This window comes from Octodon degus, unplaced genomic scaffold (assembly GCF_000260255.1).
Source record: "Octodon degus isolate 3935 unplaced genomic scaffold, OctDeg1.0 scaffold00147, whole genome shotgun sequence".
In the NCBI taxonomy this organism is placed as follows: domain Eukaryota; kingdom Metazoa; phylum Chordata; class Mammalia; order Rodentia; family Octodontidae; genus Octodon; species Octodon degus.
Window position 1 is genome coordinate 1,285,634 of NW_004524723.1, and position 13,579 is coordinate 1,299,212.

General features: G+C 40.8%; 1 pseudogene; it reads right to left on the reverse strand.

Annotated features, from left to right (window-relative positions):
- Positions 1–12,383: 12,383 nt before the first annotated feature.
- On the reverse strand, positions 12,384–13,335 carry LOC105743677 (annotated as a pseudogene).
- Positions 13,336–13,579: the final 244 nt, after the last annotated feature.

Here is a 13,579-nt window from a genome sequence, read left to right on the forward strand (position 1 = left end):
TTTGTTTTTTTGGCCGACCTGGGGATTGAACTCAGGCCCTTGCACTTGCCAGGCAAGCGCTTATTCTACTGAACTATCTCCCTGGCCCTGGTTTTGCTTTTTGAGGCAGGGTTTTGCTGTGTAGTTCAGTAGGCCTTGAACTCATTTTGTAGCCCAGGTTGACCTTGAACTCTCATGGAAAGCCTGCCCCAGCCTTTCAAGTATGGGGAGGCCCGCACCACCACAGTCACCAGACATTACTTGTTGAATATTGCATCATTGACCAATTGGATAATGAAAATTAAATTGTAGCATAGTTCTCCAACGTGAATTTTAAAATAAATGAGACAGTTGTGGGGGTGAAAGAAGACCATAGGTCAGAAATTGAAACACTTACAATGAAAATGAAAGAGCAGTGAGCATATATGAAAGAGAATTTACCAACCCTACGAAAGAACTTCAACAGAAAGATAAAATCATGGCAGGTATGAAGACTACATTCCAAGCTTCCCAACTGAGAGTAGATATGGCTGCAGTATAGTTAGGCACAAGGAAGGCAAGTATGAGAATAGGCAAAGAAAGTGCAATGTTGGTGACATTGGAACTCCTGAAAGCAAAAGATAAGACAATGGAACCAGTTGGTGTTTAAAACTGCAAAAAAAGACGCGAAACTATCTTAAAAAGATGTATTTTGTTACTTGGAAAATTGACCCAGAATGATAAGTAAGCACTGAGATACTTCTATGAAAGTGTTATACTTTGAAAGTAAAAGGAAAATTATCATGGACTCTGTCTTAGTTGCTTTTCTTGTCATTGACTCTAAATACCCAGCACCCACAAGGTAAGGGAGGAATGGTTTATTTAGTTCACAGTTTGTAGAGGTTTCAGCCCCTAATCAGCTGACTCCAAGGCAGGGTAGATTGGCGGAGGAAAAAAAATTTGTGGCAGAGTGAAGACAGAAAAAGCAAGCAAGGAATCTTAATAGTGTCTCTGTGCTCCTCTTATCTTATCCAGGGTGTGTAGGGCATGTAGTACTCACCACCTTAATCCCAGCACCCTTGAGCCTAGCATTGCTCCGTGAAGCAATCCCAGCATCACACACTCTAGATCCACCTACTTGTGAAAAAGCCCTACCTATGACTGCATGAGGCTTTGGGGGGACATCTAAACGCAAGCCACAACTATGTCTAGGCCAGAATATCTAGTCTCCTATAAAGGAAGAAAAATAAGATTGGCATAAGACTTGTTAAAAAAAAATTGAAATAGCTATAGAGCAAAAATGTGACGTATAAGGATTTTGTATCCAGCTAAGCCATCCTTTGGGTATCCAGAGTGCAGATGCAAGTTTAAATAGTGCAAGAGGTCAGGGGATGTTAGAGTCACAGTCTTCCTTAGTTACTTTCTTGTTTCTAGGATAAAATATCAGAAACCCACAATTTAAAGGAGGAGAAATTTGTTTTGGCTCACAGTTTCAGAAGTTTCAGCCCATGGTTGGCTGGCTCCTAGTGGAAGGGCCCACTACAGAGGTGAGCTGCTAACATACATCATAGTGGCCAGGAAGCGGAGAGGAGGGAGCAGGAGGGCAACCACCCTTGCAGGTCACACCCCCAAGTCACCTACCAGGCTCGCTCTCCTAACAATAAGCTCAACTGTTCATCCAAGAGCCAGTCACCATCCTGGATCCCAGGCTCTGAACACATGAAACTTTTAAGAACATCCTAGTTCTAAGCCAAAGAGGATTCTACTGGAAGCCAGGCTGCTCCTATGGAGCTCACTGAGAAACTTGAGCACAAGGACAAGGCAAGGATTGAATGTCAATAGTTGTGGATGAAAGATGATGCAGATAGGAGAAATGGACAAATGGTGTCAAATGGTACGTGCTTTCTCATAGTAGACAAATCTGGAAGTGAGGAAGAGAGTGAAAGAAGAAAGTGCCAAGAGCTCTTCATTGGCATAGGAAATAGGAGTCAGGATATTACTTCAAATTGACAAGTCAAGGGGCTGGTGAGATGGCTCAGTGGTCTAAAGCACCTACTTAGAACAAGCTAAACCAAGCAAAGCACATGGACCTCGGTTCAATCCCCAGCACCACATGCCAGCCCACCCGCCCCCGGTGGGCTGAGCTGGCCACACACAAAATAAATAAATAAAGAAATAAATATTAAAAAATATGACTTGATCTTCCATTCGCCGGAGAGATGGCTCAGTGGAATAAGCCTTTCCCTGGCAAATTGACAAGTCAAGTAGTTGAGGCTTGAAAGATGGAAAAAGAAAAAGTAAAATCATTAAGAGGTATTTGATACTATTAAAGGGAATAGCATGGGGGCCTGCCCAGTAGCTCAGTTGTTTAAGTGCCTGCTTAAAGCCCTCAAGCTTAAGCTTCTGTGGTTTGAACCCAGACAGTCACTGCAAACCAGAAATGCTCTAAAGGCATTTTGAGCCTCCAAAAAGGAATAGCACAGCATAAATAAGGGTAATAGTATAATATAAATAATATAATCACTAAAATAAAGTACAAATAGCCTTCAGTGACCAATAAACAGTAAGAAAGGTAGCAGAGCACATAGTGACCAGCATGCCATAAATGAAGCAACACACCTAATGAACTCATGTGCAAGCGTAAGTCAAGTTGGTAAATGTGAGAGGATTTCATCCATCTATTAAAAGAAAAAGAAATTCAGATTGATTTATATACTAACATCATCATTTATAAGGACAATAAAATGAAGGCTAAAAGGTAGGGGCATAAGCAACAACATACCAGAAAAATAGCATTCGCCAAATGCAAAGATTACAGCATCTATCTCTGATACAGAATTCAGGAAAAGACAAAGGACATTAGAATACTAGAAACTGCAGTTCACAATAAAGATATGCTAGATATGAAGAGTATCACCTCAACTATGTAGTTTGTCACCTAAGTGCGATTCCTTGACTCCCACCTATTGCCTATGCAACGAAGAGTTCTTTGTGCTTTCTCTTCTTCCTTTTTCATTATTTTAGGCATGTTACTTCTAGCTTGTCAAAGCATATTACATTTGTATAAGAAACAGCTGCCAGAAAGAGTAGGTAGAACACTACAAATTGCTAGTACAGGAATATAACATATCAGTCTCCAAGACTGAAGACAGAAACTATATAAGGATGTAAGTGATCTAAATAATAGTTTCTATAGAATAGATCTTCTGGGTCAGAGATACAGCTTAGTGGCATTGTGCCTGCCTGGCAAGTATAAGGGCCTGAATGTGATTTCTGGTATCCACAAGAAAAATCTAAGTATGAGGTATGATTTTAAAAGATATTTTAAATTTTTTTTTAAATTAGGCATATTACCATCAACCTCTCTCAGCATACGCTCCCTTGATTCAAACACGCTTAATCTGTCTTTCTTGCAACTTTCTGAAGCTGTTCTGGAAATCCTCTTGAATGAATGTCTTTAGTTGTACCTCAAGTGAATATCTTTACCTCTCATGACCATTTTGACTTTGGGGGAGAATCAGAAATTGCATGATGCAGAGCTGAGAGGAAAGGCGAGAGGAGGACACACTGTAATGTTTTGAAGAATCTGCCTTTCCATTATTGAATGGCATTTGCCAGCAGCATTCACCATGTTTTTATCAGACTTTGTAAAAATACACAAAGACTTCCAGGACTGCTTCAGAAAGTGGAATAAGTCTGTTTAAAGCAAGGTGGAGGACTTTGAGGGGGATTAATGCCAACGTCTTTCACTGTAATAAATTTTTACATTTAAACATGACTTTGATCTCCACTTGTATTGATTGATCTTTGATGAAGAGAATATATTCATTAAAAAATTGATACCATAAAACACTTTATACAAATTAACAGTTCTAAACTTTAATCACATACAATAAAATAAATGAGTAAAATGCTTTTTTAATAGTCCTGTCAATGGGGCCAGAGAGATGGCTCAGTAGAATAAGCGCTTCCCTGGCAAGCACAAAGGTCTGAGTTCAATCCCTGGTTCTGCCAAAAAAATAAGAAACTAAAAGTCCTGTGCAAGCCAGCTGTCACTGCACATGCCTGTAAAACCAGCACCCAGGAGGCTGAGACAGGAGGATTGCCCATGAGCTCAAGGCCAGCCTGAGCTACATAGTGACACTAGGTCTCAAAAAGCCCTATCCAGGGAAAACCTTTTCATTAAACTACTCTTGGGACAAAAGGGAAATAAAATCAGAGCTTCCCAAGAAGACTGATAATAAATCTATTGGACATAGTTAAAACTAAGTAAAATATAGTTTATAATACTGAAACATTGATAAGTGAAGGATGGATTAATGTTCAACTCAGGAAAAAAGAAGTAAATGACAATTTAAAATATACATTTGGTAAAGGGAAAAATTGAATAGTATTTTGATTATCTGGAAAAAAAATGGACAAAGTACTAGGTAATTTAAGTAAGATGTGGAAAAAGCAGAAACCCCCAGAAAAATTACTGAAAATATTGAAACAAAAAATTTTAATGTTAAGGATGATTATGCACAACTTTGCAAATAAATTTGAAGACTCTGATGAAATGGATAAGACCAAGGAAAATGCAATTTACTAAAATGATTCCAATAAACAGAAAACTTAGATAAACTAACTTTTATAATGGAAATAGAAAAGATTATCAAAGAACTGTCCTGGTACAACGGCACCAGGTTGGGTGAGGAATTCTGCCACATCTTCACAGACCAGTTAATCCCAGTGCTACATAATCCATTCCAGCACACGGGAAGGAAGGATTACTTCCAGTGATTTTTATGGAGCAAATAACACCTTGACCCCTGTGGTAGTTGCAAAGGGGAAATCCCAAATCTTTGCTTGTCCACAGGCCTCACCATGGATTTTTACTATACTGTTCCACCCTAGGTGCTGCCATGGGGCTTGCTTTGCCCACTGAGTTTGTCAAAACTGTGATGTGAAAGGGGGCTAGAAAAGCACTTATGAGCTGGATGTGGTGACACATATATGTAATCCTGGCACTCTGAAGACTGAGGCAGGGGGTCAAAAGTTGGAGCCTAACCTGGGAAATTTAATGACTTAGTGAGACCCTATGTCAGGATAAAAAGGGCTGGATGCAAAGGCACTGAGTTCAGTCCCCAGTACTGCAAAACAAGACCACACAAAGCACACAGTGAAGATTGTTCTCACTTTGCTCACTACTTTTGTCAGAAAAAATTGTACCAATGAATAACCACTGAGACAACAATATGCAATGTATTAAATTATTGGAACTGTGCTAGTAATCAGTTTTGAAACTGTCTCATTGCTATTTGTTTCTCAATAAAATTATTTTAAAAAAAGAAAAAGAATTGTGCCTATGTCTGGAAATGAGCCTTTGCCTGGGAATATAGAAGGCCCTGGGTTCCATCCCTCGCACTGAGGGGCTAGAGTGGAGGGAGGCACAACAAGGAAGTCTGAGCAAAGCCTTCCAGACCAAGTACATCCTAGCTGACTGTCCCAATCATGTGAATGAGCCTGTGACTGTTTGATCCAGCTGAGTCCATCCTGAGCCACCAACCTCATCATGACCTAAGTAAATATTGTCTTAAGGCTGAAGTGATTTATTATGTAGTAATAGGTGACTGATGTGGAATTGGTGCCAAAAGAAAAACCCAAAACACATGACCTGAACTGGGCTATGGATAGAGACTGGTGGAAAAAACTATCACAGGAGGCTGAAAAACTGCAGGAAACTGAAAAAAATAATATCCATGTCACCTCCTGAGTTTACTTGGAAGAATGCACTTAATGCATATTTGGCCTTGAGAAAAGAGATAGCTAGGCATAATTTTGAAAATATCAGCTGGTATTACTCAGAAAAGAACTAGTCAGATTTCTAGTACAACTTGAAGGAAATATAGTTGGCTGGGGAGATAGCCTGGCACTCTATGCACCTGCCTAGGAAACAAAAGGGTTTGGGTTCGATTTCCATACTGCATGCCATGCTGGCCCCAGAACCGGGCATGGTGGCTGGCACATGTCTGTAATCCCAGTGCTGGGGCACCTGAGACAGGAGGATCACTATGAGTCTGAGCTGTGGACTGAGACCCTATACCAAATATATAAATGATTAAAGGAAATATAAAGATGCTAGATTAAAAATAAAATATTCTTTTGTATAAGATTATCAAAAGAAGAACTGGCTATAAGTAAAAATAAGATCAAGGACTCCAAGACAATTTCCTTTGATCTCTGTTGTTTGTTGTCATTTGGTTGATTACTTTTGGCTTTAGTGCTGAAGGTTGAGTCCAGGGTCACACGTATGCTAAACACATGCTCTACCACTGAGCAACACCTCCTGTTCCTGTTTCCTATAACCTCCAAAGGTTAAAGTGCCTTTTAGGGATCATAAGGTTATTGTCCCACAGCTGTGTGACATGTCTAGGATGTCAAAGATTAAGATTAGGGATAGAGAACTCAATAATTGTGGATGTAGCTTTTGATAGATAGACTCCAATCAGACATTAAAAATCACAAACCTTCAGAGAACTACATTGATGCAAGTGGTATTAATCTGGATTTAAAAGGACTAAATATAAAAGACTGTGCCCCTGACTTTGTATGGGCAGGAAGCAAACTAGGGGAGGTGCTTAGAAGCGATAGTGGCTAGCTAACTAGTGGTCAACTTGCTACACCCAGCTGAATTGAACTAGCATGGTGCTGGGTGTGGAAGGCCCACCTGTGGATCATTGCCAGCAGCATAAAAGGTAGAACAGGAAAAGCTTTCAGTAGGTTGTTAGGAAGCTGTTTGAAGAAGCTGTAGAGCTGCTAGAAGCTGCTAGTTCTCTTGGGCTGTTCTGCTGGAGGAACTTGTCATGCTGGCTTTCCCAATGAACTTGGCTGTTCTTGTTGCTGGAGGAGCTTGGGACCTTCATGTTGCTAAGAATGGTTATGGTTCACCTTGGGGAGCTTTGGTCCTCATCTTGAGCATCACTTCCTGGATCCAGAAGGGAAGATGGTGCACTGCTCAGCCTCATGGAGAAGCTTGTCATGTTGGCTTTCCTGATGAGCACTCAGCTTTCCTCATCACTGGAGGAGCTCGGGATCTCACTGTTGCTAAGGATGGCTTGGGTTCTTACCTCGACCATTGCTTCCTGATTCCAGTTCAGATTCCTTAGCCTGCTAGCACAGATCCTTCATCTTGCTAGCATAGACTTTGTAGCTTCCACCACTGACCTTTGGGCCTTCCCAGTGCAGATCCATGAAGTGTACCTGCATGAGACTTTGTCATGGTCACTAGGCCTCCAGTTGGACTTGTGGTAGGCATTGTTATGAGCTCTAGGTCTTCAGCTGGACTCATGCAGGACATTGGGATCCAGGCCCTCACCTGCATTCTTTGGTCTTTAGTGTGTGGACAGATTTCCTGTACTCTTGTATATGATTCTTTGGGTGATTCCTTATAAAATAAAATTATAAAATGTGTCTTGTATTGTGTTACTTCCCTTCCAAAACCCCAAACCACTACAGAAATGTACATTTCCAGGTGTGGTGTACATGAGTACATGCCTGTATCCCTCACATTCTGAGGGTCTGAGGCAGGCAGAAGAATCTTCAGTGAAGTCTAGTCTAGGTAAGCTAGCAGCTTAATGATCCCTGTCTCAAAATTCAAAACAAAAGGGTATGTGTGTTGGGGGTGTGTGTGCTGGGGTGTAGATGCAAAGACCCTGGTTTCAAGGTCAAGTACTAAAAACAAACAAACAAAAAAACTCATACTTTTTGGAGCCCTCATAAGTGTTCTGGGAGGGCAACAAATGTGAAAATGCAAGAAGGTGAAATCAGGGCAAACAACAGACTGGGGAGCTATCTTTCAGTGTGGTGGATAAATAGATGTGGCCTGCAGTGACCCCTGCCTTCTGGTGCCCTGCACTTTATACAGTCCCCTTCTGTGACTGTCTTCTAATTGGATATGGCAAAGGTGAAAGGATGTCACTTTTGTAGTTCCGTTATATAATAATTTCCATCCTCTTAGTAGACTATAATAACTTGCTTTCTGACCTGGATGAAGCGAGTTACCCTACAGGGAGACCCACGTGGTAAGGAGGTAAAGGCAGCTTCGTGCCAATTTCTATCCAAGAACTGAGGCTCTCATCCAACAGTCCATAAGCAACTGAATCCTGCCAGTGACTGCCTGCACTTGCATGGGAATGCCTACACAGTCATATCTCAGATGAGACCCTAGCACCAGTCAACCCCTCGCTTGCTGTTTTATGAGATTCTGAATTAGAGGACCCAGCTAAGCCATGCCTAGGTTTTTCACTCGTAGAAATGAATCATAAATAAGTATGACTGGAAGTTACTAAATATGTGCTAATGTTGTTATGTAGCAGTAGGTACCTAATACACCTAGGACATAGAACTGGAGCCTACCTGGCATCACTTTCCCAATGGGATTTGGGAATTGCTATGGGCAAATAACTGCTATGTACCTTTTATGCTAACATTTTTCAAATGATAGTGCTTTGGCAATTACCTGGTTCTGTTTCACTCACTTATTCCAGCTATGTAGAGGGCAGCTATTTGAATTGCACTTCCTGTATTTGTGTCATGAGTGGCCACAGCCAGACCTTATGAGGGATACAATGAGATCTTTCATTTCAAGCCTGGTACGTAGCATATTTCATATTTTAGAAGCCTCTAAGATGGGATTGTTTATTTTCATGTGGGAGTGATATAAAGAATTGTGGGTAATAAAAAATGAGAGTTTTTTGCAAAAATGGCCCCAACTGCTTCATACTTGTATTGGTCAGCTTTCTGTAACTAACAAAATACCTGAGATCAGTAGGGTTGGGGATGCAGCTCAGTGGTAGAGTGCTTGCCTAGCAAGTCTGAAGACTGGTTCAATCTCCAGCACCACAAAACCAAAAGTAAATGAACAGAAAGAAAAGGAAGGTATGGGGAGATAGCTTGGTGGTCTAAGTGCCTGCTGGCAAGTACAAGGATCTGGGTTCAATCCCCACATGCCATGCTGGCCCCGAAACCCTGGGTGCATCTTGCCAGCTACTGAAACTGGATGTGGTGTTGCACACCTGTAATCCCAGTGCTGGGTAGGCTGAGACGGGGATCACTACAAGTCTGAATGGCATAGCAAGACCCTGTACCAAATAAATAAAATAAAATAAAAAAAGATTTTTAAAAGGAAAAGGAAAAAAAAATCCTGAGATTACTTAAAAAGAGAAATTTATTTTGGCTCACAGTCATGGAAGTTTCAGTCAGTAGAAACAGACCAGGCCTCTAACCATGGGCACAGCCTTGATTGCCTAGCTTTTTCCTACTAGGCCCGACTGCCTAAAGGGTCCATCCACCATGCCCAAGCAGCATAGGGACTCAGCTACTAACTACTAACACATAGGGCTTTGGGGTCACATTCCAGATCCAAACTATAGTAACTCTGGTCTGTATTCACAGACTTCACTGTGTACTGTGTTATGTCCCCCAATTCTGACTCTAGCATTGGCTGTATGACTTGCCTTGGCGAGTAGAGTGTTAGCATATGTGATGAAAATAACTCACGGATTGAGTCTGCTCTGTTGTTCATGAGAACCATTTCTCTGATACCTGGCAGGGTGGATGACAAATGTGGAGCTGAGTCCAGTCATCCCAGGCACTCTAGCAACAAGCAGTTGATAAACATTCTCTTGCTGTAAGCCTCTGAGGGTCTGATGGCATGTTAGTCAGAGTTATTATAACAGATAACTGATAAAATCTAATTATAATGATTATACAAAATAAAACTACAGATCAATCTTTTACTAATGTGAAATATTATTCATTTTATTAGATCATTTTTAGTATAAACCAATTTATAAATGTTTGTCAACCTACAGTGTGGGAAAAAAATTTTGCCAGTTGTTCCTCAGACAAAGGGCTACTATCTAGAATATATAAGGAACTGAAAAAAAAAATCAGACCCCCAAATTTGAAAACCCAATCCCAAAATGGGTAGACACTTCTTAGATGAAGAAGTAGAATTGGCAAATAAATATATGAAAAAATATTCAACATCACTGGTCATTTTAGAGATGTGAATTAAAACAATGCTACAATCTCACCGAAGAAAGAATGGCTATTATGAAGAAATCAACCAATAACAAATGCTGGTGGGGCTGTGGGGAAAGAGGAAACCTTCTCCACAGTTGGTGGGAGTGCAGACTGGTCCAACCACTATGGAAATCACTGTGGAGGTTCCTCAAAAATCAAAAACTAGCGATTACATTCAACCCCACTATTTCCCTTGGTATCTCCCTGAAAGAACTAAAAATATCATACCACAGCAATACATGCACACTCGTGTTTACAGTGGCACAGTTTGTAGTAGCCAGATCTTGGAAACAGCCCAAATGTTTGTCAACTGATGAATGGATAAGAAAAGTGTGGGGTTTTCGTTTTGGGGGGTTTTTTTGTTTATTTTTTTCGGAACTGGGGATTGAATACAGGTCCTTATGCTTGCCAGGCAAGTGCTTATTTTCCTGAGCTATCTCTCTGGTCCCCCCTCCTTTTTAATATAGTGAATTACTACTTTGCCGTAAAGAGGGATAAACCTGAAAAATTTCTAGGTAAATGGGTGCCCCTTGAGACCATACTCTTCAATGAAATCAGATACACATGTGTAAATGCCACATTGTTTCTCATACTCTGAGTAATTAATTTATTAGTATTAGCCATGTATTAGCTGTTAGCCCCTTACGATCTTGTTTTGAAATTTTGTGGGGTTTTTCCTCTTTAAAATAAAATTTTATAATACTGCATTGTTTCTCTGGTGTGAGAAACTAAAAGTAGAAATAAGGGCCATATATATATGTATATATATGTATATATATATAATTTGTTATATAATATATATAAATAGATTTTGGGAAATGGGGGAAAATGTTCAAATGAGAAGGGGAACGGGGGAGAGAAGTGGAGAAGGAAAGAAGAAACAAGAAAAGAAAAAGAACAGAAGGAAAAAATGAAAACGAAGCTTTTGTAAGTAAGAAGGAGAAGAGTGGTTGAAGGGAGGGGAGGGAAACCGGAAAAGAAGAAGCAAGACGTAAAATACAAGAATTATATTCTCTATGATGATTTTTTTTTTTTTTTCCGGAACTGGGGATTGAACTCAGGCCCTTGCGCTTGCCAGGGAAGCGCTTATTCCACTGAGCCACCTCCCGGCCCAATGATGAATGTTATTGTGTATTTTCAAAATGTACCATAAGATTTTAAAAGTTCAAAAGATTACATTTATCAGCTATTATCAAATTAATATCAATAAACCTTGTAAATAAAATATCAACAAATCAACCCAATAGGGCATTAGAGATATTACAGTCAGGTGTAGTCTATGAACAAATGGGTCAGTATTATCAAATCAGTGAATACAATTCTCTACTTCAATAGCTCGAAGAAGAAAAACAATTTGATTTTAGTTACTGAAGGGCCTTTAGCAACATTTAATATTTATTTCTGACTTTAAAAAATGATAAAAGTCAGATTTTACTTGATGACAAAATACTAGCATTGTTTCTGCTAGAATCAGGTAAAAGTGACACCATTACTATTTAATATTGTTTGAATGTAGCAGAGAAAGCCAAATCATAAAAATAGGAAAGGAAGAGTTGAAACAATAGAAATCAATGGTAACACTCAAACAGACAAGAAAATTCAGCTCTTTTGGGTCCTCCTTTCCAAGATGAAGAAAAAAAGAAGGAAAAACGGTTGTGCCAAAAAGGGCTGCGGTCATGTGCAGCCTATTCGCAGCAGGAACTGCGCCCAGTGCCTACCGAAAGATAAGGTCATTAAGAAGTTTGTCGTTTGGAACATAGTGGGGGCCGCCGCCATCAGGGACATTTCCGAAGCGAGTGTCTTCGACGGTTATGTGCTTCCCAAGCTGTATGTGAAGCTGCATTACCATGTGAGTTGTGCCACACACAGCAAAGTGGTCAGAAACCGATCTCATGAAGCCCACAAGGACCGAACTCCTCCACCCGATTTAGACCTGCTGGTGCTGCCGCATGACCTCCACCAAAGCCCATGTGAGGGGAGCTGGGGCTTAATGGACTGAAGGAAACTCTCTTGAGAAAGAAATAATAAATTGAATGCTATACTTTATACAGAAAAGAAAGAAAGAAAGAAAGAAAGAAAGAAAGAAAGAAAGAAAGAAAGAAAGAAAAAGAAAGAAAGATCAGTAAAGTGGCAGGATGTAAAGGTTTAGCAAAAAATGAAGATAGCCGATGGAAATCACAGGCTGTGAAGGACAAGCACCCTATTCCAATAGCAACCAAAAAGTCAAAGATCTTAGAAATGGAACTAACATTTAAGAAAATATTTATTTATTTATTTATTTATTTATTTGAAAGAGAATTATACCTTTATTCCTTGTTTTGCTAATCAGGCAGGTTGAATAGTTTGCATTTTAGTGATCAGTCAAAGAGACCAAATCCCATATCCTCATCTGACTCCTCTGACTCTTTCTTGGTTTCTACCTTGGCTGGGGCAGCTGCAGCAGCAGGAGCAGCAGTGGTGGCTGCAGCGACAGGGGCAGCAGCCACAAATGCAGATGGATCAGCGAAGAAGGCCTTGACCTTTTCAGCAAGTGGGAGGGTGTAATCAGTCTCCACAGACAAAGCCAGGACCCGCTTGTACCCATTGATGATAGAATGCGGCACTGATGCAACAGCTGGGTAACCAGTCTGCAGACAGACACTCGCAGCATTGCTGACACCCTTCAGAAAGCAAGAATGCAGAGTTTCCTCTGTAATGTCAAGGACTTCTGGGTTGTCAATGCTTCCATTGTCAAACACTTGCTGAATGCTCAGCCCAAAGGAGAATGGGGAGATGTTCAACATGTTCAGAAGGGTTGCCTCACTGGATCCCACTTTTTCCCCAGTCTTAATCAGCTGCATATCACAGAGGATTTCAATGGTTCCCTGGAGATTTTAGTGGTGATATCCTGAGCCTGGAAGAAGGAGGTCTTCTCAGGCCCCAGACCAGTGTGCTGGGCTGGCACAGTAACTTCACATGGTGCAATGGCACCTGCACGGGCAGCGGCAGGCAGTTATTGGCCAGCAGGATATCCCTGATCTCAGTGAGGTCCTCCTTGGCGAGCACAAAGCCCACATTCCCCCGGATATGAGGCAACAGTTTCTCCAGAGCTGTGTTGTTTTCCAGATGTCCTCGGATGGCCTTGCGCATCATGGTATTCTTGCCCATCAACACCATGGTCTTCCCTCAGAGGGACATTAGGATCTGCTGCATCTGCTTGGAGCCCACATTGTCTGCTCCCACAATGAAGCATTTTGGATAATCATCCAAAAGTTGGATGATCTTTAGGAAGTAGTTAGATTTCCAGGTCGCTCTGTCTTCCCTGGGCATCATGGCGGTGCATCAGCGATTGTCACAGAGGGTATAAGGACAATGTCACTCTCACGAGGATGTCTGGAAAGAGAAGAAAATATTTAAACATCCTTGTATGGTGTAAAAATAGATGAGCAAAAAGAATACAAAGACTCATAAAGATTTAATGCAATCCAAATAGCAGAAGAATTTTTTTTTTAATGGTCTCAGAATGCCTTCAGGGCAGGTCAGGTTGGTGGGAGTTCTGGGGATTTAACCACAG